Genomic DNA, 27642 nt, shown 5'->3' on the forward strand with positions numbered 1-27642 from the left:
CTCAGGGAGAAGTAAACACTGAAACTGCAGCTCTCTGACTATTCCAACTTTCCCCTGCAATTGAAACGTCCTTTAGAGTGAAATAATTGACAAGCCATGAAGAATCTCTGCTTTATTTCCTTGATTTCCATTTTCCGTAGCGCCTTTCCACACAGCCTTAACAGCTGCACACAGTCTGCTGTCCTGAGCCTCGTGCCAGGCTTGGTGTTTCCAGAGGCATTCATGCCAGTCCGCATGTGTGAGGGCCCTTGTTGAGGTCTCTGTCCTCCCGTCCCCATCTGGGCTGCTGCAGTTCTCTGAGGCCCACTTCCCTCGGGTGCTGAATGAGAATCAGCTCTACTGGCAGTGTCATCAGAGGCAGCTCCCCTGGGAACATTCTTTAGCCATGACTTCATTGTGACCACAGCTTGAGGGCAGTCTGGGTTTTGTATCTGACCACCTGCATGCTCACCGAGTCCAGGGTCGTTCCCTTGTGTCATATTTGACAACTGTCTTTGCTCTTATGTCATCTCTTACCTATGCCAACATGTGGCACATGGAAGCCATCCTGTTGACAAGGGAGTTCTCATTCCACCTCTGATTTAAAATCTCTCCTAGGCAGCGGGTTGTACAGCTGTTAGGATGTTGTCAGAATTCTGTCCACAAGAAAAGTGAGCCCCACACCACATTTCGCAATAGGTTCATGATGTGGTCATTCCTCTGGAGAATCATCAACATTGTTGTTGTTGTTGACTTGCTAAGTTGTGTCCGACTCTGCAAACCCATGGACTGTAGCCTGCCAGGTTCCTCTGTCCACGGGATTTTCCAGGCAAGAATACTGGAGTGGGTTGCCATTTCCTTCTCCAGGGGATCTTTCCAATCCAGGGATTGAACCCATGTCTCCTGCATTGGCAGGCATTGGCAGGAGGATTCTTTACCACTGAGCCACCAGAGAAGCCCATAATCATCAACATGAACATCAACTAATACCCAGCTTCTCACTTCAGAGGGCTTCAGACTGATGCAAAAAAACATGGGAAATACAACCTCTGAGACAGCGTGAAGCCTGCCAGCATTCTGTGCTCAAATGGTACGTGAATGCTTAGATAGCACATTAATTGCAGGCATGAATCAAGCATATTTTAAATTGTGAAATCCCAGAGCATGGGCCAATGTTATGATTTTTCTATCCTGAAGCAGTTTGCAGGAATATAAGCCCATAAAATCGGTAGGCTGAGTTGCAATGCTTCGGCTCGTCCCTCGTGGGTTTAGTTGTTTACACCTTTAATAAGGCAGTGACTTGGAGTCATGATGCTATTAGATTTCAGACTTCGGGGGACCCTCTCAGGCAGGGACACTGTCTCCTGGAGTTCTAACTTTGGGCATATTAATGTTCTATCACACATCATAAGAGCAGGGCAGCAAGGATGCTCACCCCCACCCAGTTTCACAAACAAATCTCTCTGTGGGGTTGTCCACTTCAATAAATGCAGTTCTTGATGTGTGATACCTGAACATAAGATGCCAGCAACTCTAAAGAAATTGAGGCAAATAGATCTAAAGAAATGGGATAGTATTTCAGTTGATTTATTTCTGAAAGCACAGTTGGGCTATGATCATTGCTAGCGTGACCATCTATGGTTTTCCCAGAAGACAGCTCTCCAAGATGCTAGCTTTTATTACATGTGTATATTTCATGTGAGTTCAACCTTGCAAAAGGTTTCAAGATATTTAACAATAAATACTTTTTAGTCATTAAGTTGTGTCTGACTCTTTTGTGGCCCAATGGACTGTAGCCTATCAGGCTCCTCGGTCTATGGGATTTCCCAGGCAAGAATACTGGAGAGGGTTGCCATTTCCTTCTTCAAGGGATCTTCCTGACCCAGGGATCAAACCTGTGTCTCCTGCATTGCAGGTGGATTCTTTATCGCTGAGCCACCAGGGAGGCCCAACAATAAAAGACCAAAAGCTAAATCAATAAAAGTTAAAATCTCATGTGCATATATACTAATTTCTGTTGACAGCATTCAATTATTCAGCAAACATACTGAGCATCACTTCTGTGCTAGACACTTAGCACTACACTCACCAGGTGGAGAACGTATCGTGGGAAAGACACCTAAGGAAGCAAAGGGTTGTGACACTGTAAACCTGGGCTGTGCATGCTTATACAACTTGACTGCCTGTTTAAGGACTAACCACTGGGGCCAGAGACCTTCCTGGAGAAGCCAGTATTTGGTTAGAGAGCTGGTCTTAAAGGAGTAGTGTTTATTAGTCTGTGTGTGAGGTCCTGAGAGAGCTTGGTATGCAGCTTGACATGATTAAAAACAGGGGTTACAAATAGGGAAGTGGTAAAGAACCCATCTGCCAATGCAGGAGACGTAAGAGACGTGGGTTCGATCCCTGGGTCAGGAAGATCCCAGGAGGGCATGGCAACCCACTCCAGTATTCTTGCTTGGAGAATCCTATGGACAGAGGAACCTGGTAGGCTACAGTCCACAGGGTCACAAAGAGATGGACATGACTGAAGCGACTTAGCACACACACATAAATAGAGGAAAGGCTAGAGAGAAGGCTAGAAGGACAGAATGTGGACAAATCTTAAAGGACATCTGTGCCATTTGTAGGCCAAGGTTTTCAAACTTCTGAAATCTGTTTGGTAATAGGAAGTCATAGGGCTTCCCTGGTGGCTCAGCAGGTAAAGAATCTGCCTGCAACTGAAGGAGACACAAGAGATATGGGTTCAATCCCTGGGTGGGGAAGATACCCTGGAGGGGGGAACGGCAACCCGCTTCAGTATATTTGCCTGAAAAATCCCATAGCCAAGAGGAGGCTGGTAAGCTATAGTCCAATGGGTCACAAAGAGTCGGACATGGCTGAGTGACTCAGCACAGAGCAGGGAGCCAGAGTTGGGGAGGTGGTAGGGGCAGAAAGGTTTTAAGGGTGTAACATATTAATAATGCCAAACATATATAGGAAGTTTACTATGCTAGATACTATACTATACTAGATACTATGCTAGATACTCTTCTCAGTATGTCACATATATAAACATATTTAATTTTTATCTTTACCGACAAGGTAGGTGCTTTTATCATTTCTTTAGAAAAGGAAGAAATTGGGGCAGAGAGCAGGTGAGACAGGGGATAGAGCTAAGAGATAAAGCTGTCAGATCAATGGAGCCAGAACGCTTTGACTCTGACTATAGTAACTTGGTGTGATACACCTCAGGCCCATCTATCTTCAATAGGAAAAAAAGTTTCAGAGGTCAGTTGTTAATTCATGAAAATCCAAGGCCTTGACATGTATTGCACAAAGCACTTAGTGATTTTTCCCCGCAAATGGCCCTATCTCCTTTTTGGATCCTGATGAAGGAAGCATTGTAGTTCTGTGGCACTTGGGTAATGGGGGTCCCAGCAACAAACACTGGAAAGCTGGAGAAGTCGAATCAGTATTGTAACACAACCTTACTTAATCAGTCCTAGAGTGAATCTGATTGGCAGGAAGATGACACTGATGTGTGACAGAATGAAATGATGAATAAAATGAATATTATGTTCTGATAATTTATGGAATTTCTGTCAATGTTAAAACCACAGTGAATAAAGGCTTACTTATCTTAAAAAAAATTAAAAACCACAGTGATTTTGAGTGAGGATCAGAAAAAGAGCTGTATGTCACCCGTGTCTTAAAGAGGAATTTACCTAAATGATAGCAGGAGAGAAGCTTTGTATTAGGCTACCTTCTGGAGACCATTTCCACATGGTTTGGGAGTATAGTTATAGAGTAGTATCACAGGGCATGCTCTAGTTTAATTTCCTAATAGACAACCTCGCTTCCTGCTCCCCCACCAAGTCCTTTTCCTCACTTTAACCAGATGTTAAGATTTCTTAAAAAGTGTATTTCCTGGAAATGGAATTCTACCTTGCAAATGAAGGAAGAAGCAGGAGAGAGGGATTTTCCTGGTGGTCCAGTGGCTAAGAATCTGCACTCCCAATACAGGGGGCTGGGGTTCAACTCCTAGTCAGGGAACTAGATCCCACATGCGGCAACTAAGAGTTTGCATGCTGCAACTGAAGATCTTGTATGCCACAATGATCCCATGTGCTGAAAGTAAGGCCTGGCACAGCCAAAAAATAATTTAAAATAAAAAAAAAAAAGGAGGAGAAAGAGAACTGCTTATGAGATAAGGCAATGGTTAGCGTTTAATTTGGTGTTCAATGGCAAGGGCCAGTGACTTGGGGTGAAAGAACATAACAGACTCTGCATATCTCAAGCAATTGCATCTGCACTAGATATTTTATAAAATAAAATTTAATGGGGGTGTGGGGTTCCATTGAGAGACATCGTGATAGAGACAGAGACAAAAAGAGTGTCTCTGTAAAATTATAAAAGAATTTAAACTAGATAGAATGTTGTGATAATAATGACAAGGGGATGAATTTCAGAGAGATTTTGGTAGTAGGATTTTCAGGACTAAAGAATCACTGGAACCAATCTTACTAATGGTGCAGGAGGCAGAAGATTCAAGAAAACCTCTGATTTACTCAACACTTACTTTCAGTGCCTCGATTTATTAAGAACTAGAAATGTAGACCTGGTCAGGACAGTCTTCTGTGCTCATAGAAAACTGTAACTTGTAATGAAAATATTCTAGGTAGACAGCGATAACCATTAGCTAAGAAGAAAGAGTATAAGTGGAGGGGGGAAATGAAAGTCTGAAGAATAGATATTAAAACTAATGAGTTCAACTTTGAACATGCTGAGTTTGAAGAGCCAAAGGGACCCTCAGGTGGAAATGTCTAGCAAGCTCTTGGCTAATGGGTTTTCAGATCAAGAGAATTGTCATCACAGGCACGTCAAAGGTGGATGAGGTCTGGTGAGATCACCTACAGGGAACAGGAAGAGCAGAAAGAGGGCCTAGACAGGAAGCCCGAGTAGCAGCAATATTTACCACAGAGAGCATCCAGCAAAAGATATTGTGATGAAAATGACTCAGAAAGAAAATAAACTCTTGCTTGAACAAAGTCATAAAACTAAAGGGGAGAGAGTTTTGTTTTCTGTAATTGCCTGTTTTCTTTGAATTCTTCACTGGGCATTGGGAAATGACCATGGTTATCTTATTCGCTTTGTCTTCCCAATGACTAGAATGGTATTTAAGATGTACTTTTGAAAGACTCAAGAGAGGGCTAACCAGTAGCAAAACATGCTTCAGTCAAGTCCAGTAGGACAAGGACTGGAAAACATCTACCAGGTTCACCAATTAGGGAATTAGGCCATGTGAGGGAGGAACCATTTACGTACTGGATGGAAAGACACTTAACACTTATCACTGGCTTTTAAACTATTAGACATATAAAGAACTATTAGGGAGAGAAGCGTAAATACACAGTTTCTAGACAATAAGCCTTTCTTTGACAACAGTTTCTTTAACTAAAATGGAGTTTTATTATATTAATCACTTGCTGATTGCTAGACTGATTTGAAAATATAATGCAGAATTAGTTATGACAGTATTAAAATATTTTAAATGGCATTATTCCATCAATATAATGCTGAATTCTTTCTAAAATCTTGAATAGTCATTTGAAAATTCTGGAGCAAAAAAAACAATGCTGCCTAACCAGAAACAGTTTAGGAAGAGTTTGACTAGCTTATGATGTGACTTCATGGACCAAATAGATTCCAACTCCTTAAAGCTTCAGCAGTTCCATGTTCTAGCTCTTATTGACAGAAACTGAAATTACTGAGCAAAGGACTGGCTGATTGTCAAAAAAATTACATCAAATAGATCCTGGACTTCAGCTTGGACTTAAGAACATTTGTTTCTAAACAAGCACTTAGAAAGCCCTGGAAAGCAATAAAGGGAAATGCAATTTGCACCAACTAATGGAGCAGCTAACAGAAAGGGAGTGGAGAATGGGTACTGGTAAGAGAGGAAAAGTTTTGTTTGGGAATTTTGTTGTAAAATAGTCTTTCCTTGATGATGAAACACTGGCTAATGACATCTAGAATTTTCAGTTGAAGACACAATAGCTTCAAGTTTGGGTGGCTGCACATTAAAACGAAAAACAATACAACATAAAGTCAAAGCCATATACTAAAATTTTGTATTTGGGGAAGTAGCCTATTTTATAGGGCTAAATATCTCTCAATTACAAAGCAAAACAAAACAAAAAAACCCCACTTTTATGGTGTAGCTCAGACATTTAATGCTAAGTGCTAATTCAGCTCATGAAACAGCTTGACAGTTGTTTCCTTCTTGTATAGGAGGTGGTTTTATTTTCCTAAACACAAAAGGTATAAGAAAGAAAAGTAATATTAATAAGGTCTACTTTAACACAATCACTTGTAAGAATTTATGATTAGGTGTACACATGTGGCTCAATCTTTTTATATATTCTTCGATCATATATGTTCCTGTCTGTCTTTATTAGATCGTATATAACTTTAAGGTCAAAAGCCGTGTCTTATTGCATTTTTGCCTGAGTGTTATATTTTATACTTAATGCTCAATAAATGCTGCTTAAACAAACAAATGATGATGTTTCAGGTGCTTGAGGGCCTCAGATAATTTAGTCCCATGAAATCCATATTAAGAATCTAAATCAAATTTATTATTGCCTCATAAATAATTTTAAATTATTTTAAATAATTTAAAGAGATTTTTAAAATAATAGTAGTCCAGCATAATCAAATTTGCTCCCCAATTCAAAGGTCAAGGAAAAAAACTTTATGTTCTTCGTTATTTAAAGTAGACCAGGAGGTAGAGCTTAAATTCTTGGCTTTAAAGGTGTCCTTAGAGACCTTCTGTGCTCCATTGACTCTGGGGCCAAATTTGTAGAAGTAAACATGCAGATGCCTGTTTCTGATTCTGAAGGGGCAGTGGGATGATACATAATACCTAAAAATGGACTCCGAGCTCTTTATTTCCAATCTGGCCTGGGATTTGTGTTTAGAGAAGCAATTTCCTTGCAAATTAACCAGCAGCACAGTAAGAAAAGGAAAAGTTATGTAAAGGAAAACAGTTTCTATTTGAAAAAACAGACAAATATGATTTGGAGAATCCCTGCTATAACCCACGGGCAAATCTAGACATGATTTTATTCCAACTGTTGAGAGAGACTTGAGAGGTATGTTATGGATCAGAGTTACGCATTTTCTTCCCCCACGGGGAGGGTATATTACACAGATGAAAGGGAACAGGCATTAAGGCATTACACCAGAAATATCTGGACTTGAAATATTCATTTATTTGCTTGTTTATTTTAAATAAAACTATATATATTTAAGGTGCACAGTATGATGTTTTGATGAACTTTAACACAACGAAATGATTACTAGTGGTGCTGGTGGTTTAGTTGCTAAGTCATGCCTGACTCCTGGGACCCCATGGATGTAGCCTGCCACGCTCTTCTGTCCATGGGATTCTCCAGGCAAGAATACAGGAGTGGGTTGCCATTTCTTTCTCCAGGGGATCTTCTTGACTTGGGGATAGAACCCGGGTCTCCTACATTGCAGGTGGTCTCCTGCATTTCAAGATTCTTTACTGACTGAGCCATTAGGTAAGTGAAATGATTACTGGGGTCAAGTTAATTCTCATCTCCACACAGTTATCATTTTTTTGTGTGTGGTAAGAGCACCTGAAATCGGCTCTCTTAGCAAACTTCCAGTTTTCAATACGATGTTATTAACTGTATTCATCAGGTTGTCTATTAGGTTTCTAGGCCTATTGATGCTACATAACTGCAACTTTGTACCTCTGACCACCATCCCCACCCCTAACTGTTCCTATCTCACCATTCCTGGTAACCAGCATCCAACTTTCTGCTTCTATATATTTTACCTTTTTAGTTTTCAAGTAAAAATTCTTACAGTGTGTGCCCAAGTGTCTGGCACACAGTAGCTGTTCACTAAGTATGTGTTGAATGAATGAATGAATTATAATACATCGAATCCTTTTCTTTTTGTTTACCACTACATGTTTATTATGAGAGATTAGAAAAAAATATTAACAATGCAGTGTGCTGGCAAAGATGTGAAGCAAATTGAACTCTCCTACATGGCTGGTGACTGTATAAAATAGCACAGCCACTATGGAAGATACTTTATCAACTTTTTAAAAAGTTTAACATATACTTGTGTGTGTGCGCGCACGCGTGCGCTCAGTTGCTCAGCCGTGTCCAACTCTGCGACCTCATGGACTGTAGCCTGCCAGGTTGCCATTTCCTCCTCCAGGGGATTTTCCCAACCCTTGCGGCGCCTGTCAATGTCAGAAACAGAAGAGACATGGGTTCGATCCCTGGGTTGGGAAGATCCCCTGGAGGAGGAAATGGCAACACACTCCAGTATTCTTGCCTGGAGAATCCCCTGGATAGATAGGGTTGCAAAGAGTCAGACATGACTGAGCAACTGAACATACACACACATACTTAATTTAGGATTCAGCAATTCCTCTGTTGGGATTTATCCTCGAGAATGAAAACTTACATTCACACAAACTTGTATATAAATTTCAAAGGATCTGTTTTAACATCCCCAAACTGGATGCATCCCAAGCGAACAGATAAACAAATCTGTAGTATATTCATACAGGGGAATTGCACTTAGGAATGAAAAGACATGCACCGTTATAAGCAGGTACATCTCATCCTTAACCTTTCACCATGGTCAACTGGGTTTCCCATTGTTCAGTGTTACTCATGCTGGGCAAGAGCCCAAAGAACTTGGTGATGCATAGTAGCCAGGGGTCCCTTACAGAACAAACTGGCAGATTGTGAGAAGCTGCAGTTGGCAGATCATACCCTGTGACAGCAGACACAAAGAATTCCAGCAATTTGGCAGGTAGACAGAGCTAGATGTGAAGTGATTAAAGTTTTGTGCTCAGTGGAGTTTAGTGATAATGTGAATGTTTCTTATTTTCTACTGTCACATTGAAGAGGGATTTCGTTTTGCTTAAAATTATCTTGTTTAGCCCCAAGACTGTAATTCACTGAATCCATTTCTAGAGAGTGTTCCCGGAGAACATAATTAGCCACATACCGCATGCTTACGTGGAACAATACTGAAGGTTCATGGAATCCGCTTGGCTTCCTATTTATTCTCCCTCTTACCCAGCAATTTGAGATTGAAATATAATTTTTTAAAAGAATTACAATGCAGGAAATCATTGAGAAGATAAAATGTACCTCTATTCAGAGTCCCACCACGTTCTCATTTTCTAGCCTTTATAGATTTTAGTCTAGAGGCTCCTCTCGTTACTTCCACTGATTCTGTGCACACATTTCTATTGTTTTGTTTCGTTAAATTCTGCTTGATAAGGAGAAAAAGTTAAAGGGAAAAAAATCTCCATTCTTAAATCAACCTCCACTTAAAGACAGGCCGCTAACACTATCTAACGATGGGAGGCTAATTTCCAGTGAAGTTAGTCTTTTTGGATATTTGTCAAGCTTCATTTCATCTGTGATTTAAGAGAAGCACTGAAGAAAACATAATTTAAAAAAACAACTGGACATGTGGTGGCGAAACTCAATAGGAACTTCATTTTTAGGTACTTGAAATAAAATCCAAATTCATGAACAGACTAATTTTATTACTTTCAAATAATAAAACTGTATTTTTCTACAGTGCAGGGTTCTCACAATTTAGAGCACATTCTCAGCACCCATTCCCAGCTTACGGGTCTTTACCATATGATACTCAAGCTAACGTGTGAATAAGATAAGTCTGAGAGAAGTCTTGAAATGGACTGGATTTGAGGAACTACGACAGGAATGGGCTAGGGTCTGAATTTGTAATGTTTGTGTGCTCGTTTGCTGAATGGCTACCACCTGTTCATACATGCATTATGGAGGCATGTACGTGCCTCTGCAAATGTGCCTCTCAGATTTCCTTCTACCGCGATTGTGTCTGTAAGCAGTAACTGATATATGTATCATGTTTTGCAATGTGAGAAAGGTTTTCCCCATGTAGCTACAGAATTTAGATAACACAATAATTCTTTGAGGTCGATATTACTATCATTTTTAATAGATGAAGAAATTGAGGCCCACAGAGGCTTGACAACTCGTTTCAGATTTTATATCTAACAGGCATATAGAGGTTCAACTCACACCCAGGTCTCATCTCACGGCTACTTCCTATGTGCTTTCTCACAAGCTAGACCATAAGAGAGGTACTGTGAAAATTAAGAGTGCTTTCTCCTAAAATCATATCAGAGCTGCCTCAATCTCTTCTTTCTTCTACCTGACTCTTTTGGCTAAGGCTCTTCCTGAGCCTTGAGGGTTAATGTCCTGTAGTAATTCAAAGGCATGTCACAGAACACTACATAATCACAATGAAGGAAGACAACATTCAGACTACTGAGTCCAGCTGGCCACTTGTTTTTTAACACCTCCCTCTCTCCATGTGGCTGATAGCTCACTGTTACATATGTCTTTGTACCTGGAATGCTTCCCGCAAACTAGGAATTTATTTTAAATGATTAGACTCTATTTTTTTTTTTTTTTATTTTATAAGATCTACTGGGTAGACTGAGTTTCTCAGGTGCCTCAGTGGGTAAAGAATCTGCCTGCAATGCAGGAGATGCAGAAGTCGCGCATTCTATCCCTGCGTCAGGAAGATCTCCTGGAGGAGGGCATGGCAACCCACTCTAGTACTCTTGCCTGGAAAATCCCAAGGACAGAGGAGTCTGCTGGGCTATGGTCCACACAGTTGCAGAGTCGGACATGACTGAAGCAAGTAAGCACTCACGCACTGGGAAGATTAAAACAATCAAAATGATTAAAATAAGCATATAATATTTTTCATTAAAAAAGGAACCACTGTAATATTCTGATCTTCAGTCAATGATAAGTTCTGCGAAATCTCTTTGGAAGTAATTTGTAGATTAAAAATACATATTTGGAAGAAGATAAGTTACCATTGCTGACCAAATCAACATCATGATATTTTCTCAATATGACTGATATTATGATGACTCAAATAGGATCTTTAAAAGTATTAACTGATTTAATAATTATACTTTCATATTTGCTCCCTCAATTAAGGTACAGGAATATTTAGAAGGCTGACTTAGTTCATTCAGTTACCTGATCTTATCTCTATGTGATATTCAGAGACTGAACTGGGTGTTGACCTATCTTATTAAGGTTTTTTTTTTTAAATCAGATATCATTTTCTCATATTTCCAAAAAACAATATATACTGTAGCTTCCTAACACTAGGATAATGAAAATGATATTCACCACTATAGTTCAAATGAAAAGGAACTCTAATAATATTTTCCTTTTCAGACTGTAGTCGGTTGTCAAAGAACATTTTTTGTAGGTACAAGATGTTCTAAAAATGTCTGATTAAAGTTAATTAAGGGAGTAAGAAAAAATATACTTGAAAATGTCTGCTATAATTACGTTTTCTATAAATAGATAAACCACATTTCTCATCAAGATCTATTACTGTAATTTGTCTTATAAGGATTTTTAAAAACTACATATTGTTACCTAGACATCTATTTATTATTTAGTACCATTTACAGTTGCTGCTATTTGGATATCCTAATGGTGATGAATTTTGTTGTGGAAACTTTAAAAAAGCAATTTAGAAAAGGTTATTTAAAATTTTTGTGATAATCTCATGCAGAAAGAATTCTGTTTCATAAGGGTACCAAGCACAATCAGCAGCCATCGTACTGCAATAGCATAAAATCAGATTTTGATACTCTGCCAGTGATACGATTCATATTACTATTACTGAAAAACAACAGCACTGAATTTTCAACAACTCAGCTCTAGTTTTCTAAACATATGCATGTGATTTTTTTAGTTTGAGAAAAACAGAAATTATCTGAGAGAGAGCCTCTTTTGGGCCTCACTCTCTGAAAAATAACAAGACAAAAATGCCAAACTATATTGTGGCTAAACAGACTGTGAAAGTGCTAGCCGCTCAGTCGTGTCCAACTCTTTGCGACCCCATGGACTGTAGTCTGCCAGGCTCCTCTATCCACGGAGTTCTCCAGGTAAGCATACTACAGTGGGTAGCTATTCCCTTCTCCAAGGGCATCTTTCTGACCCAGCGATCGAACCCAGGTGTCCTATGTTGCTGGCAGATGTTTACATTCTGAGCCACCAGGGAATATGTAAGGAAAATACGTCCCTGCAGAGATGTCAGGTGACTCTCATTATTTTTATTGAGATGATCTCAGGGAGGATGCGTCAAAGAATGTGTAGTGGCACTTCAAAAAGAGATTCTAGGAGTGACACAGTGTCATGGCAATCTGGGTTCTCCTTTTGAAGAGAAAGAAGACATCTTTATTGATCCTCTAGTCTGTTCCTTCTACACAGAGCTTTAATTAAACAAATCAATGCTAATAAAGACAAACTAGTGTAGGTGAAGCAAAGCTGAGGCAAGGTACCTGAACTATAAGAAAAGCTCCTTAGTGAATATAATCACTACTGTGGCATAAAGGATGAGCAAGAATTAGTCAAGTGAGACTGAGAAACAGTGGAAGACAGAGCAGAGAGAATAAGGCAGAGAGAAGAACTTGTGAAAATATCAGGAGGCTGTGAAAATGGGCCCATTGAAGGAATTAGAATAAGCTTATAATGTCCATATGCAGAGTAGAAGGAATGTTATGAAACAAGTATGCTACTACAAAGGTAGGGCAAGGCCCATAAAAGGAACTTGTAAACACATAATATAATAGATTTTAACCCAACCATATTGATTATTACATTAAATGTAAGTGGTCTAAACATACAAATTAAAAGATAGAATCGTCCTATTCGAAACACCAGTTAAAAGAAAGCTGGAGTGGATATATAAATAGCAGAAAAAGTAAATATCAAATCGAAAAAACATTACCAGGAAAAAGGACATTATAAAATGATAAATAAGTCAATCCATCAACACAACAAAATAATCCTAAACGTGTACACATGTAACAAAATAGCTTTGAAATACGTGAAGTATAAGCTGATAGAACTTAAAAAAGAATTCCACAAGACCACAGTTATAGCTGGATATATAAACACTTATCTTTCAATAAGACCATAAAATTAAGGCCAGATCAGTAAGAATACAGAACTAAGGATGTAGAAGACTTGAATAATATTATCAATAAATATCACTGGCAATTCTAGAACTCTACAAAAGAACAGGATATACATTCTATTTAAGTGTACATGAATCATTCACCAAAACAGATCATATCTGAGCCTGAAAAGATACCCAAACAAATTTAAAATGATGGAAAACATATAAAAATATTATCTGGATACAACAGTGTTAAACTAGAAATAAATCACAGAAAGTTATCTGGGAAATTCCCAAATGTTTAGAAATTAAACAACATGCTTTTAAATAACCCAAGAATCAAAGAATTCACAACGCAAACTGGAAAATGTTTTGAACTGAATGAAAATGCAAATACAACATATCAAAATTTGTGCGATGTAGCTATGTATCTTTATACCCTTATACTAAGAAAGGAGAAAGGTTCAAATCAATAATCAATAATCCAAGCTCCCCTTTTAAGACACTAGGAAATAAACAGTAAATTAAACTCAGACAAATAGAAAGAAATAACAAATATATGAGTATCAATTACATACAAAATAAAAATGAAAGAAAAAATCTGTAAAACCAAAAGCTATTTCTTTGAAAATATCAGTAAATTTGATAAATCTCTAGCCAGACTGATTGAGAAAAAGACACAGATTAGAAATGAAAGAGAACACATCACTATAGATACTACAAATATTAAAAAATAATAAGTGAACATTGAAAAGATAATAAAAGAGTGCCAACTGATTTGACAACTGAGATAAAATGACTAATTCCTGGGAAAACACAAATACTAAAATGTACTCAAACAGAACTGCCCTTAAAGAAATATAATCTACTAAAGTGTGTTAGTGCTCAGCTGTGTCTGGCTCTTTGTGATCCCTTGGACTATAGCCTGCCAGGCTCTTCTGTCCATGGAATTCTCCAGGCAAGAACACTGGAATGGGTTGCCATTCTCTTCTCCAATAATCTGCTAAAAGATTTCTTAAACCTGCCCCCCACCTTACCTGTGCCCTGCCACAAACCCAGAGCCCAGACAGCTTTACTTCTTTACTTAGTGATTTCTATTAATAGCAGACATTGAGCATTATATAATACCAAATCTATATAAACTCTTCAAGAAGACAGATGTGAAGGGAACATGTTCCCACTGATTTTATGAAGGCAGCATTTCTTAGATATCAAAGTTGCACAACAACTGGCAAATAATCAAAATTACAAACCAGTGTAACCTAATGAACATAGAGGTAGAATAAAAACCTTTAAAAACAGCAAGCTGAATTTAGCTATATGAAAAAAATGATAAAAATGACATTACCAAGTGAAATTAATTTGCAAAAGACAATTGTCAGTTTGACACTGGAAAATCAATCAACTTAATTTACCATATCAACAAACTAAAAAGGTAAAACCATGAGATGATCTTTGAAAATGCAGAAAAATATTGTCAAAAGTCAGCATCCAATCCTGACAAAAATGCTTAGCAACCTTAGAAGGAAACTTCTTACATCCAATAAAGAACATTTTAGAAAAACCTAAATTTAACATTATTTTTAATTGTAAAAGACCAAAGTTTTCTTCTTAATATAGAAATACAGCAATAATGCTAGTTGACAACATACAATAGTGCATTAGAAGTCCTAGCCAGTGCAACAAGGTAAATAAAAGAATTAATAGACATGCAAATGGGAAAAGAAGAATTAAAACCATTAATTTACAGATGACAAGATTTTCTACATAGAAAATCTTAAAGAATCCACAAAAATTCTATTTAAATAAATAACTTGAGTTTATAGAGATCACAAGATAAAGGGTTAATAGGCAAAAATTGACTATATTTTTCAATGGCCAGAAACAATTGGAAATTAAAACGAAAAAGTACCATTTACAATAGCATAAAAAGTGAAAAGTACAAATTTAACAAGCTATTTCGCCACAAAACATTGCTGAGAGGAGTTAAAGAGAACCTAAATAGAGAGATCCTATCATATATATAGATTAGAAGAAACAAGACTGTTAAGATAGCAGCTTTCCTCATATCGACCCATAGATTCAACCCAATTCCAATCAATACTTAACTAGCGTTTTTTAAAAAAATGAAAAGTTGATTCTAAAATTTACATGGAATTTCAAAAGACCTCAAAATAGCCAAAACAGATTTAAAGAAAAGATTCACCATCGTAAGATTCACACTATCTTAAGTCTTACTATAAAACCACGATTGTGGGACTGGTATAGGATAGACATATACATCAATAGAACCAAATAGAGCCAATAAATAGAAACACAAATATATGGTCAATTGATTTGCAACAAAACAGCTGAGGTAATATAAACAGGGTGAGGAAAGTGCTGGAGCAAATTAGATATCCATATTAATATAAAGAACTTAAGCCCATACCTTACACTGTATCAAGCAAAAAACAAAGAAGAAAAACTAACAAAACCTCAAACTGCAGTATAGAGCTGAAGCATAAAACTTTTGCATGAAATCTTTTGTGACCTTGACTTATGCAGACATTTCTTAAATTTGAAACCAAAAGCATAATCCATAAAAGAAAAAAATTAACTTGAGCATTATCTAAAGGACATTTGTTCTTCAAAAGACACCTTTAAGAAAAGCAAAGGACAAGCTGGGAGGAAATATTGGCAGAACACATATAGGACAAAATACTTGTGTCCAAAATGTATTTTTAATCTCATAATTCTTGCAACTTAATAGCAAGAAAACAACCCAACTAAAATTGAGTAAAAAAACTAGAGCAGACATTTCACCACAGAAGTTATATAAATGGTCAATAAACAAATGAAAAGATGCTCAACATCAGGGAACTACAAAATGAACCTATGATGAGATAACCAATAGAATTTCTAAAATTAAAAAATTTTACTCTACCCAGTTTTGGATGTGGAGCAATTGTAACTTACAAAGACTTCGGATGAGAATGTGTAGCAGTGTAGCCTCTTCGAAGACAGTTTGACAGTTCTTCACAAAGACATCTATTTATCACACAATCTATCAGTATAGTACACTCTTAGGCATTTACCAAGAGAAATAAAAATATGTGTCCACAAAAAAAATCTTTACATAAGTGTTCATAGGAGCTTTACTCATGATAGCTTTGAACTGGAAACAAGACAAAAGTTCATAAACTGATGAATAGATATATTATTAAATGCTATACTAAAGAATTCTATTTACTTACAGTGATAAAGAAAAATTTCTTCCTAGCACTGGTTTAAGTGTTCTACACTGACAAAGACACCATTTTGAAAATGTTGCAAATGTCATCTTAAGCATGAAAAACAAATTAGCAACATTTTCCATATAATAACCTTCTCTAGTGTAGTCCACTTAAACTAGTGCTAGGGAAAAAAAAAACACAAGGATGAAAGTATTAGCATAGATATTTTAGCCATTTTATTAACATTTGTTTGTCACTCATTATTATTAGTTAATAAAATGTAGTAGCTTAATAATTCATATAGCAAAGATACATTATACAAGGTGGAATGATAAAAGCTACTATTCCTTCAACTTTCCCCCATCCTAGGAAACAAACCTCTCAAAACTGCTGCTGCTGCTGCTGCTAAGTCGCTTCAGTCGTCTCCGACTGTGTGCGACCCCATAGACGGCAGCCCACCAGGCTCCTCCATCCCTGGGATTCTCCAGGCAAGAACACTGGACTGCGTTGCCATTTCCTTCTCCAATGCATGAAAGTGAAAAGTGAAAGTGAAGTCGCTCAGTCGTGTCCGACTCTTAGCGACCCCATGGATTATAGCCTACCAGGCTCCTCTGTCCATGGGATTTTCTAGGCAAGAGTACTAGGGAGCCCTTAATTAACTTGAGAAATTAAAAGAAACTTTAAAAGGCAATCCCAGTAATCAGACACACCCCGCTGAGCACATAAGCGCATGCCAAAAAAGAACAAGAAGCTATTTCAGGTGTGTCATTGACTACGCATTTCCATGTACAAACAAGTGAAGTGAAAGTGGCTCAGTCGTGTCCGACTCTGCGACCCCATGAACTATAGAGTCCACAGAATGCTCCGGGCCAGAATACTGGAGTGGGTAGCCTTTCCCTTTTCCAAGGGATCTTCCCAACGCAGGGATCGAACCCAGGTCTCCTGTGTTGCTGGTGGATTCTTTACCAGCTGAGCCACAAGGGAAGCCCACAGTACAAACAAAGCCACAACTAAAATTTGTTAGTGCTATTAACTAGAAAAACAATACAGTCAAAGCAGCATACGTCTTAATTCTACATTTTATGATGTCTTAATTTAAATTGCAAGACATGTTGATCGTAGGATGAGGATAGCCACAAGTATGAAAAGGCAACCACACTCTGAAAAGCCTGCTGCCCTTACCAGCGTGGTTGAGTTGCAGATCTGTGAGTTCAACCAACTGTAGCCCACCTGTCCCAGGCCCCTCTGTCCATGGGATTCTCCAGGCAAGAATACTGGAGTGGGCTGCCATGCCCTGCTCTAGGGAATCTTCTAGACCCAGGGATTGAATTCAGGTGTCCTGAGTCTTCTGCTTTGTAGGCAGATTCTTTACCGCTGAGCCACCAGGGAAGCCCTAGTTGCAGATCTAAATGTTGGTAATCAAATGTCCCAGCCGCTGTGTTTCTTTGGGTATCCTGATTAACTGTTAGTATTCTTCCAAATGTTTTTTCAAGAATTTCTAGACTCTCAGCAAGAGGGATCTTTTTACTCCCCCAAATTATCAGACACTTGGATTTAGTACTGATAGTACTGACTTAGAAGTATGTAAAAAAACATACAATCAGGGGTTCCAACTGGATTCCCATGCAAATCACTTAAAAAGTAAGCAAATTAATGTGAAAGACTCAAAAACTAAATAAAATTTGGGAGTTTATTTTATAAACTTAAATTTCTCTTCCAAAGATTTGGTTTCAATGGTTATGGGAAGAGACAGCTTAATGAAAAGATATTCAACAAAATAATATTGAAGAAAAAACAAGTGCAGTCAAATGTGGCACTTCCTGTGTACCAGGTACTATACATATTAACTCTTTTAATTTTCACATCAACCCTATGAGATAGGTTTTATCTTGGTCCTGATTTTAAACATAAAGAGATATAAAAGATGAAGTAAATTGCCCAAATTCCCACTGCTAGTAAACAGCAGACACAGAATTCAAACTCAGTGTTATTTCTAGAATCTATTTTCTTAACCAGCAAGCCACACTGCTTAGCAAATTTCTGTATCTTAACCAATTAATTAAATAATCTATTTTATATTAAATTTGACTACTTTCAGATTTTTGTCACTTTTGTTTCTTTGTCAAATTTGCTTAAGAATTAGGAAACTTCAGAGAATTAAAAAAAAAAAAAGCTGTGTACCTTAATTTCCTTTGATGAATTTTAGTGACTTGCAACTGTAGTGTGTATTTACTCTTGCTGGCCACCTCCTTCTTTCACTTTATTAATTTCCTACAGGAAATTGCAAGTTAATAGAAAAAGCAGTACTGGAACTGCCTCACATCCTATAGTTATTAATTAAAGCAAAGTCTGGTTCAGTAACTTTGGATACTAAAAATATAGAGTTAAACAAAGCTGACTGCCTCTTGAAATGAAATTTCAACTTCAATAGTCTGTCTAAAAAATTTATGCATTAAAATCCACATCTTCCCTTAAAGAAATTCTCCAGAAAAATTTTAGTGACTAAAGCAACTCAATATCTGACTGCTCCTAAGACTTCAGAAGTGAAAAGAATACGAGAGACATTGAAAAAAAAATGACTCAAGTTTAAATACGTTTCTCTTAAAGGCAGTTAGTCACATCATTCTACTATATTCCCTTCTACAGGTTATTACCCACAATCAATAAAGCAAGAAACTGTACAAACTATCTTATTAATTTTATATAATGGTTAGTAAACTTTAAAATACTGTACTATAAAACTTTTAAATGTTTCTGATGGTTTTAGATCACACTGGATAATTTATCGTTTTATGCAGCATAAAGTGTTAGGTAAGTGGATATCATGCTGGGAAAATGCACATAATTTCTGAATGTGAAAATCCATTCCGTTGTAGATTTTTCTTACATAATATAAGGTTACTATTGGGATGATTTTTAGAATCTAGGTCTGTAAAAGTCACCAAAGGACAAACATGCTGGCTATGTCTTCAAGCCACAGACTGTGTGTCCAAGTATCCTCCCCATCCTGCAGCTGGAGAAAACAGGATCCTGTCAAGTTAAAGCTGCTTTTTGGTTCTGTTCTAGTACATAGAACTAAACTCCCTGGCACTCTTTCAATACACCTCTACCAAAGCAGAGGCAAGTAGGTGGCGTAGCAGTGGAGTGAAATAGCTGGAAAGAAATCGTGAATAGTAAATGTTTGGTTAAGAAGAGCTAAAACATGAGTTGTAGGAATTTCCGAATGATCTAACCATTGTTTTATGTATTTATGAAAATGATTTTACAGAATCATAAATGGTGAAAAGAGACAAAATGGACCTGTAGAAGTAGATAACTACAAGATGTAAAAAGAAGAAAGAATCATGACACTGTTAAAAAAAAATAAGCCGACACCTTGAAACCAACACAATTTGCTTTCACAGGAGAGGGAGACATCCAAGAATAACCTTATAATGTCCTCTTCTGGGATGGGCAGGATTTTCTATAGTTGGGAACAGGACAGACTAAGGAGTGTAAAAGGGGCCATACTGGATTTTTAGGCTGGTTAACAAAGGAGCATTCTCTTCTACTATTCTTGGGGAGATGGGGAATATTTGGGCACTGGATGTGTAGCCCTTTGAAAAATACCTCCACATTTTCACATATTTTCCTAGTGGGCATACTGCTTTGAACTCCATCGTTGCCCATCTGACATACATATATAACAAATACACAATTTGAAAATTATTTTTTATTCTTTATTCTAATCTATGCTTTATTAGATAAGCCTATAAACTACACTACAGTTGCACTAATCTTAAAATAAACAAATATATGTTTACTTTATATATATATATATAATTTATATATAAATCATATATCTCTTTCCAAGGAGTCTTAAAGGAGACTGAGTGCCGAAAAATTGATTATTTCGAATAGTGGTGCTGGAGTCTTCTCAGGACTCCTGAGAGTCCCTTAGATGGCAAGGAAATCAAACAAATCAGACCTAAAGGAAATCAACCCTGAATATTCATTGGGAGGACTAATGCTGAAGCTCCAATACTTGGCTGCCTGATGCGAAGAGCTGACTCATTGGAAAAGACCTTGATGGTGGGAACGATTGAAGGCAGGAGGAGAAGAGGGCAGCAGAGGACGAGATGGTTGGATGACATTGTTGACTCAATGGACATGAGTTTGAACAAACTTTGAGAGACAGTGAAGGACAGGGAAGCCTGGCATGCTGCAGTTCATGGAGTCGCAAAGAGATGGACACGACTTAATGACTGAACAATAACAACAAAGGAGTCTCAGAAAATACTTTGCCTATTTAATAATATTTTCAAGTTGACTGCCCTATAATTTAATGAGTTCCCACTTGGGTGACGTATAGGAGGGAGGAAAACCACCTCTGCTTCATAATATCACAACAAAAAGTCATGGCTTTCATTTTAAGGTTTCTTTGCCTTTGGTGTTTGTGGTCTGCATGGATTCATGCCTTGTGTGTCCTGGGAAGATGTTAGCTAAATGATCAATCAAGACAAGTAAGTTTGAAAGATAGTTCATGAAAGTAGTTAAGAATTCTATCTAGGAAGTGTAGACAAACGCAGATTCAAATCTTGAACAACTTTTAGTTACTGTGCATCTTGGACGAGCTCTTTAACCTCTACAATCTGAGCTTTGTTCCTTTCTAAAGTAATGCTACACTAGTTTCTGTCAGAATTTTAGAAGACAATTAAGTGATGTACCATCTTAGTTATTTCAGGTTGCTATCACAGAATACCACAGACAGGCTGGCTGAAACAACAGACATTGGTTTCTCTCTGTTCTGGAGGCTGGAAGTCTGAGATCAGGCTCCAGCATGCTCAGGTTTTTGGTGAGGACCCTCTTTCTGATGCAGAGAGCCAGGTTCTTCCTGGGGTTCATGGGGCGGAGAGAGAGGTCTCTTTCCTGTCTCTTCTTTTAAGGACACTAATCCGATTTACTTCACCCTCAGGACTGAACTAGCTTCCAAAGGCTCCACTTTCAAATACCATCACAAAGGGGATTAGGGTTTCAACATCTCACTACAGAACCTGGCACACAGTAAAAACTCAGCTATACCAACCTGATTGCTGTTTAGTCGTTAAGTTGTGTCCAACTCTTTGTGACTCCATGAACGGTGGTAGCCCTCCAGGCTCCTCTGTCCATGGGATTTCCCAGGCAAGAATACTGGAGTGGGTTGCCGTTTCCTTCTCCAGAAGATCATCCCATGCATTCATTCAAAAGGCATATCAATTATTAGTTATCAAAAATATATTTCATAGTTCATACACATCTCAAGATATTTATACTTATTGGCAAGGCCATGAGCCTAAAGACCAAGGAGATGTTCATAACTGGAGGAAAACACATGATACAAAACTGGAATAAGTGAATATTTATGTAATAAAGTACACTTGTTCTCATTTTGCTCTTGGAAGAGTCTATTTATATATTAATAATTATGGTTACTAGCTACAAAAAAGGGGAACGAATATACAAAAATGCTCTGTACTGAGAATCTCATTAGTATTCATCCTGTAATAAAGATTGTGCTTAATAAGAAAAGTATACAGAAAGCCCATTCATTTAAAATGTGAAAAAAACCCACTATAACAAAAAATTATGCCAGAGTAAAGCCTCTTCCATATTTCTAGGGGAAAGTATCCATGAGGGGAAACTAGAAATAAAATGTGATTCTATTTGTTCTCATTAACAGTTTACATAGTGATGTTTTATCTGCAAGGTCATATAAAATCATAAATATAGTCTATGTAAAATGTAGTCCTTGCTCCTATTTCAGCAATGGGTTAATTTACTTCTTTCTTTAATGACTGCTGGTAGATTCGTGTCAGTGCAATATATTATATCCTTCAAGAAAAGAATGATGCACCATTTAAAGATATTAACATCTAAATTTCATTGTAAGAGTATTAGGACCAAAGTAATCCTGCCAAATTAATTTAGGTAAGTATACTAGGTAAATAAATCAGCATCCTTTTACTTCCAGAAAGCACTCCAAGCAATTTCAAGTCATTAAAAATACTCTTAGCCACAAGATTTTGCCTTTTAGTGCAGTCTTAATGGTTGTATGACAGCATTTCTACTGCTGGCTGTATGACTTTTATGTCCTGGTAGCAGTAGCATTTTAGAAAACTCCAAAGAAAGCTAAAATCAGGAGTAATCTTTGAACAAGTCTTCCAAAATTGTTAAATCAAAAATGACACAAATGCTGTAAGCTCTTGTAAATTCTAATTGCATGCATTCCTTTTGCCAAGCATTCAGTGGGAGAGGAACCCTTTCTAAAAGGACATATGAAACAGGTAACGAATTGCAGAGGAATAAGGAGTCCCTAGAGAGTGTTCTGGAAAAGTTTTATCAATTTTCTGATTGGCTGATTTATGAACTAGTCTTACAGGTTTGTGACTTAATTTCTCTTATGTCTACAAATGTCTCATATAGATGAATGTCATTAGGTTTCATATCTATTTAGATTAAAAGCCAAGTCCCACACAGCAAGAGACAGTCAATTATTTTCACTTTATACTGTTATTATGAAATACTACCATTTTACAAATATACTTCTGGAGAATGAGAACTGCTCACCAACATATTTTAAAGTGAATTTCAAGTGTCTGAATGCCAGGGAGAAAATAAATCTCAAAATATAACTTCAAATGAATTGTTTTTATAGTGGTTTTGTATTTTTTTCCACTTAGTTTCCTTTGACAAAAATGATTAATATTTTTTCCATTTCTATGCTTACTATACTAAGCTTTTGATAGTGGGTATACTTTTTCCTCAAGGAAAAATATGATGAGCTTACAGATTCTACAGGATAAAGATGAGCAGCTTCTCTTTTCTGGGCAGAATTAGATCTTTAATTTCCTAAGCCTGAGAGGAAATGGTTTCAATCACCTTCATGTTCTATGTTGGCTCCCTCAAAATATCAACAAAATAAAACTTTTTCAAGCCCATTAATAAGTTGAGTTCATTGCTTACAATCACGAGGGAGACAGCTTCCTTGCACAGTTTTAGGGATCTTTCAGAAGCACAAAGTGGGATTATTTAAGGAATTCAGTGGTAAAGAACCTGCCTGTAATGTAGGAGACTTGCAGGAGAATCAACTTTGATCCCTGGGTTGGGAAGATTCCCTGGAGAAGGACATTGCAACCCGCTCCAGTATTCATGCCTGGAAAATCTCCATGGACAAAGGAGCCTGGCTGGCTCCAGTCCATGGGGTCGCAAAGAGTTGGACACTACTGAGCATAACAACAACAACAAAAGAATTTTCAATGTTTATCTTCCTGAGGAAGACTTTCTTAGAATGGTAAAAATCACGTTGATGAAGATGGTAGAACAGTAAAGTCACATTAATGAAGATGACTGAAGAGTCAAGTCACACTAATGTAGACATTAAGCTGTGTGGGTGTAGATCATTGGGTGTAGTCTGTGAACAATATCCTCTCTCCACAAGTTAAATGATCAAAGAGTTTAGAAAGTGAACAATGGTTAACCACATAATTTGTATTTCAATGATAATATTCTAACACCCTTATTGCAAATAAAGGGGGAAATGATTTATTAAACACAACTGGAAGCATAACAATTCACTGAAATTTCAGAACCTTCTGCTTCAAAGTCTTATTTCTCTTTTTCTCTTAATGATCTTTGCTCTTTCTCTTTTCTTTGTTTCCGCCACGGTAAAGTACCCTACCCTACTTTAAGGTTTTCCAAGAGGCCATAAAGATCATAGTTCCTAGAAGACTCATTTCCTCAAAGTCAAAAGAGGCCATCATTTAAAATCAGACAAGACAGAGAATTAACTAGCCATCATACCAGAGGTTTGAGTCCCCAAATACAGGGCATTAAATCAAGAGAGGAAGGGATAAAGACCAGAGATAAAGACCAAACTAGGACTAGATGGCTGGGGAAACCTTGGGTTCAAGTGCAGAAAATGACCAGAAAGACAGAAAGTCTGACATCTCCATCAAGAGCTGAAAAATGGGGATGTGAACCTACCTGTGAGATGGGTCTGGCTGAGGGAAACGCCTTTCACTTGAATATTTAAAGAAAATGAAAAGTCATTGTCTCAGTAAGCTCAGCTGCTATAACAAAGTATCAAGTATGAAGTGGCTTAAACAGGCATTTGCTTCTCCCGGTTATGGAGGCTGGGCAATCTGAGATCAGAGAGACATTATGGCTGGGTTCTGATGAGGACTCTCTTCTTAGCTTATAGGAATCCTCACATGGGTTGTGAGGTGGGTACTGTGGATGGTGACTGCAGCCATGAAATTAAAAGATGTTTGCTCTTTGGAAGGAAAGCTGTGACAAATCTAGACAGGGTATTAAAGAGCAGAGTCATCACTTTGCCAACAAAGGTTCCTACAGTCAAAGCTATGGTTTTTTGCAGTAGTCATGTATGGATGTGAGAGCTGGAATGTGAAGAGCTCTCAGCTCTTCTATAAGAGCATTAATACCATCCTGAGGACCTCAACTTCATGACCTCATCTAAACCTAGTTACCTCCCAAAGACCATACCTATCACCCCATTAGGGGTTACAGCTTCAACGCCCTCAGGAAACATGAAAGTTCATAAGAGTCTTGGTGGGAGTCTATGGTGTGGGAGATAAGCAGGAAAGGAATAAAAATAATGCATAATGTTAAAAGCTTCTTTTTTCCTGTGCAGAACTGACCTCTGGGGCTAAGAAAACAGAGCTGCTAACATATTTCATTTATTTTTCTCCTGTTTCAAAAATGCCTTTCTCCACCTTTCTGTTTCTTTCTCAACAGTTTTTTCCCCTCTGATTTCTTTCCTTATATAAGTGAGTGTAATTATGGAGAGTATGACATGAGAGTCAGGCTTGAATCCAGGCTTTGGACCCCCAGTTATTTATCTGTACAATTTTAGGCCAGGGATTTTCCTTCTCTTAGCATCAGATTTTTTGAATCAACAGAATAAAGATATCAGTACCTATCACCTTGTAGGCTACTATGAAGATTAGAGATAAAGCATGTAAACTGGCTGGCATAGTACTGGTATATAGTAAGTTCTTAGAAAATGGTATAAAAGTAGAACCCTGCCATAATGCAAACAGTGGTGTCTGTTACAGGCTGAATAGATGCTTGCGTCCCCCCTGCAATTCATACACTGAAATCTTAACTCCCAGTGTAATGGTACTAGGTGTCAGCAGGCAAAAGCTTTCGTAGGTGATTAGGACAAGAGGGTGGAGCCCTCATGAATGGGATTTGTGCCCTTATACAAGAGGCCCCAGTGAGCTGGTGACTCTCAATGAACCTGGAAGCAGGCCCTCACCACACCTGAACCTACCCACACCTTGATCTTGGACTCTGTAGTCACCAGAACTGTAAGATATAAATTTCTGATATTTATAAATTACTCAATCTAAAACATTCTGTTATATCAGATTAGTTGGACTAAGACTGTGTTCAAAAACTTCAGCTGTGTGGAATGTGAAGTTGTGATATTACAAAATTAACAAAATGATCAAGTTGAGCCTGTGCAGCAGGCCACTTGGGAGTGTAAGGTCCATCTGACCCAAACTCTACCTACTCTGGTCTGAAGTTCGGCACAATCTAGATTCTAATCCCAAAGAAGGGTGACGCCAAAGAATGTTCAAACTACCACACAACTGCACACATTTCACATGCTAGCAGGGTTATGCTAAAAATCCTTCATGGTAGGCTTCAGCAATACGTGAACCCAGAACTTCCAGATGTTATCAGCTGGGTTTCAAAGAGGCAGAGGAACCAGAGATCAAATTGCCAACATTCTTTGGATCACAGGAGAAAGAAAGAGAATTCTAGAAAAATATCTACTTCTGCTTCATTGACTACGTTAAGGCCTCTGACTATGTGGATCACAACAGACTGTGGAAAATTCTTACAAAGAGGAAGTACCAGACCATTTTATGTGTCTCCTGAGAAACCTGTATGCAGGTCAAGAAGCAACAGTTACAACCAGACATGGAACAGCTGACTTGATCAAAATTGGGAAAGGAGCATATCTAGGCTGTATATTGTCATCCTGCTTATTTAACTTATATGCAGAATACATAATGTGAAATACTGGGCTGGATGAATTCCAAGCTGGAATCAAGATTGCCAGGAGAAATATCAACAACTTCAGATATACAGATGATACCACTCTAATGGCATAAAGCAAAAAAGAATTAAAGAGCCTCCTGATGAAGGTGAAAGAGGAGAGTGAAAAAGCTGGCTTGAAATTTAACATTCAAAAAACAAAGATCATGGCATCTGGTCCCATCACTTCACAGCAAACAGAAGTGGAAAAAGTGGAAGCAGTCATAGACTTTATTTTCCTGGGCTCTAAAATCACTGTGGATGGTGACTGCAGCCATGACATTAAAAGATACTTGGTCCTTGGAAGGAAAGCTGTTACAAAACTGACTGTATTAAAAAGCAGAGACATCACTTTGCTGACAAAGTTCTATATAGTCGAAGCTATGGTTTTTCCAGTAGTCATGTACAGATGTAGAATTGGACCATAAAGAAGGATAAGTGCCAAAGAAGAAATACTTTCAAATTGTGGTGCTCGAGACGACTTGTGAGAGTTCTATGGATTGTGAGGAGATCGAACCAATCAATTCTAAAGGAAATCAACCCCTGAATATTCTTTAGAAGGACTGATGCTGAAGCTCCAACACTTTGGTCACTTGATGTGAAGAGCCGATTCATTGGAAAAGACTCTGATTCTGGGAAAGACTGAAGGCAAAAGGAGAAGGGGGGTGGTAGAGGATGAGATGGTTAGATACCATCACCAATACAACGGACATGCATTTGAGCAAACTCTGGAAGATAGTGAATGACAGAAGAGCCTGGAATGCTGCAGTCCATGGGGTTGCAAAGAGTTGGAAATGACTTAGAGACTGAACAACAAGACGTAATGATCACTCTAGCTTAAAATTGATGGGGACAATTCTGGGACATCTTGCAGCTGTGATTCTAGGAATCTCCTGGTTAGTTGACAGACATTTTATTGGCCTGATACAGAAAGACTGAGTTGGGTGATTACTGGGGATCTACTTTCCATCTCGCTGCTTCCTGAGATAAGACTGCCTGAATTTTCTCTGCCCCATACTACCCTAGCCTCCAATGTTTCCCTCTTTTTTTCCTGAGGAACTTTAAGAGATCAGGTACAGGACAGGAGTCACTTGCCATCTATTCTATGTAAACAATAAATTGAAAGTTTGATGGAGGATGTGAAATTTCTATAGTTGCAACATATCTTCCAGACAATATTGAGTTGGCCAAAAAGTTTGTCTGGGTTTTTTTTGTATGATATTATGGAAAAACCTGAATGCACTTCCTGTCAACTCAATAGTTATTAATTATGAAAAAAGAAGAGTAACATTATATCAGAGAAGCCCCACAGACACCACTTTAATCAAATGAT

At 37.8% G+C, this 27642-nt stretch overlaps 1 protein-coding gene and 1 long non-coding RNA gene across 8 annotated transcripts in view; both read right to left on the reverse strand.

Moving 5' to 3' along the window:
- The window catches only part of ATRNL1 (attractin like 1), a 738261-nt gene that overhangs the window by 149667 nt on the left and 560952 nt on the right, over positions 1-27642 (reverse strand). The gene's annotated exons all lie outside the window — the stretch shown is intronic.
- LOC145537193 (uncharacterized) lies at positions 7939-11089 on the reverse strand. The gene is made up of 2 exons (XR_014076252.1): positions 8322-11089; positions 7939-8211 (listed from the first exon to the last, which is right to left on the reverse strand). It is a non-coding gene; the product is annotated as an uncharacterized LOC145537193 (long non-coding RNA).

The sequence above is a fragment of the Giraffa tippelskirchi genome, chromosome 2 (genome assembly GCF_054371585.1).
Source record: "Giraffa tippelskirchi isolate mGirTip1 chromosome 2, T2T-mGirTip1v1.2.pri, whole genome shotgun sequence".
Lineage (NCBI taxonomy): Eukaryota > Metazoa > Chordata > Mammalia > Artiodactyla > Giraffidae > Giraffa > Giraffa tippelskirchi.